Source organism: Sciurus carolinensis, chromosome 10 (genome assembly GCF_902686445.1).
Source record: "Sciurus carolinensis chromosome 10, mSciCar1.2, whole genome shotgun sequence".
Classification (NCBI taxonomy): domain Eukaryota; kingdom Metazoa; phylum Chordata; class Mammalia; order Rodentia; family Sciuridae; genus Sciurus; species Sciurus carolinensis.
The window spans coordinates 42579731-42582515 of NC_062222.1; the positions used below are offsets into that span (position 1 = coordinate 42579731).

Consider the following 2785-nt stretch of genomic DNA (forward strand, 5'->3'; position numbering starts at 1 on the left):
TTTTGTGCATACTTTGGTATGCATTTGGAATATTGGTGTCACCAACAATGTTATGGACTGTTTTGTAAAAGGCTTTATGATCAAGAGGGTATGTTAAACAGCATAATCTCCTCTAGAAGATTTACTTGCATAATAAATTATTAAAGAGTTTAAAGAGTCCAGCAATTTTTTAAAAAATCTCATTTAACCTAGCATTTCTAGAGACCAAAGAACTTTTTTTTTTTAACATGTCACATGGGTAATGTGTCAATGTTGTAACAAGATTTAGAGGGAGGCACATCTCACATAATAGTGTGAACACCCAATCATCACACTCATAAACCAAAGGATCAAGAACCCTACTTTTTTAAAGTTCAAAAATTGTTTTTCAAATGTGATCCAATCTTCTCAGATTTTTCAGTGGAGTTCCCTATATTAGTTTTGTAGTTCTGCTATTCTGCTATTCCAAATCACCAATATTGTAGTGAATTTTATGGTAATTTATAGTTACACATGATAGTAGGCTTCATTGGGATATATTTGTTTTGGAACATAGAATAATTGGTTTAACTCACACCCTCATATCTCCCCATTTCTTCCCCTTCTCCCTCCCCAACCACCTTTCTCTACTGTATTGGTCTTCCTTCTATTTTCATGAGGACCTTTTTTTCTATCTTCTACATATGAGAGAAAGCATAACCCTTGACTTTTTGGGTCTGGTTTATTTCATTTAGCATGATGTTCTCAAGTTCCATCCATTTTCCTGAAAGTGACATAATTTTATTCATTTCTATGACTGAATAAAACTTCATTGTGTATATATACCACAATTCAAAAACTCTATTTTGTAATGCATTTAATGATATCTAATAAATCTTGAATGCTTAATGAGTCACAGTGTGGGAAATTCCAGCTTAAAGGAAGTTGGAGAAAGTGTTATGGTTTTATTTGGCTGTGGAATTTTCTAAAACAAATTCCTTTGGTTCTTTTATGTCATTCATTCATTAATTAATATATTTAAAGACTTTACTGAGCACTACTCTCTCTAATAGGCACTATGAATCCAGTGTAATTAAAAAGTGCATGTTCCTCTCTTTCAATAGGTTTAGCTTAATAAGAATGCAATACTTTTTTTAAGGTGAAGAAATAGAAGATTAACCAGGCCAAAAAAAAAAAAAAAAAAAAAAAATAGGGATATAGAACATTCTTCCCAGAGAAAATAATACCTTCAAAGGCAGCTTGGTGGGGTGGAACATGGATGTTCAAGACCAGTGAAGGAGGCAGGGAGAATATGGATGCATAATGAAAATGGGACTGAAGCTGTATGTGGACAAAATCATGTACAACATTATAGGTAAAGGCTGAATTTTTTAAATCCTAAAACCAATGTCATTTATTCATTATCAGTGGAAATGAACTGTGTTCTTCTAAAAGCAGATCTCAGTTGTAATGAGAACAATGGAGAGATCCAAAAAAGGATATGGGCAGATCAGTTAAAAGATTAACTTACTAGTTTAGGAAAGAAATAATGAGATCTTGGTGTCCTGAATTGTCCTGACCTTTACCCAGATGCTTGTGTTGTGGCCCTAACCTCTTTGTGACTGTACTGAAGGTAGTACTTTTAAGGAAATTATTAGTGTTAAAGGAGATCACAAGAGTGGAACCCTGATCCCTTAAAAGTTGGTGTCCTTATAAAAGAAGAACAGGCACCAGAGACCTGTCTGTCTCTGCCATGTGAGGACACAACAAAGATATGGCCATCTGCAAGCCAGAATAAGAACCCTCACCTGAACCAGAACCCTGCTGGGAATTTGACCTGGGTTTCCTGACCCCCAAAATATGAGGAAAATTTTCTGTGTTTTATAAATTACCCGGTCTCAAGTATTCTGGTATAGCTGCACAAAACAGTCTAATACTGTAATCTTACTCTGTGTGTATGTGCACATTTATGTATATAAATAGACACTGGAATATTCTGATGGTGGAAATGTAAATTAAAACAAATTTTCTGAAGGAAAAGTTGGAAATTTAATTGGATGCTTCTGCCCCACCTAAAATTCCCCTCAACTCTACCCGTCACTCCTGGCACTGCTGCCAGCTTTGTTCTGGCACAATGACACCTCACCTCACGCTTTCCTGCCTCTCTCTTACTTCAGAACATGAGGTTTGTGTGAGGCTCTGGTGGTTTCCAGGAATCTTCGCTGAGCAGTCTGCAATTGAGGAGGAGCTAATGTCTGCAGGCCACTCTATACTAATGGAGAAAAGAATGAAATTATTCCCTGGCAGAAAGCACTGGGAAGAAATTATCTCCCACAGTTCTTCAAAAGGTTAACAGAGGATTCAGCACCAGTGCCTGAAGTAGTGGCCATTCATTAGTATGTCTCTGTTTTAGGATTTACTTTCTCCTTGTTTTACTACCCTATCCTGTATCCTCCTACTTTTCAGAATTAATTTTCAAATTAATCATGTGCCCCAAAGTCTTTGTTTCATGTTTAATAATTAAGAGTACCTAGAAGTTCAGAGATCCAAGATGGTGGACAAGAGGCAGGCTGTGTTCCTTGTCACTCTGTAACTCCGGTTTCAAGCAGAGGAAAATCTGTTTCTCTGTGAGGCAGTCTTTGCTGCTTATCAATCCCCTGCTGTTTACCCCATTTGTCCACCTCGATCACTCACAGTCTGCCAGCATATCGACTATTTTTTGAGTGCAGATTGCTCACTGACTACTGCTCATCATCTGCCATTTGCATGTTTGCCTGCCTCTTGCCTACCCATTGCCTATTGCCTGCCTATTGCCTGCCTTTCACCT

At 37.2% G+C, this 2785-nt stretch overlaps 1 non-coding gene across 1 annotated transcript; it reads right to left on the minus strand.

Annotated features, from left to right (window-relative positions):
- Window positions 1-228: 228 nt before the first annotated feature.
- Window positions 229-330, minus strand: LOC124995174 (small nucleolar RNA U13). Its single transcript, XR_007110649.1, has one exon. It is a non-coding gene; the product is annotated as a small nucleolar RNA U13 (small nucleolar RNA).
- Window positions 331-2785: the final 2455 nt, after the last annotated feature.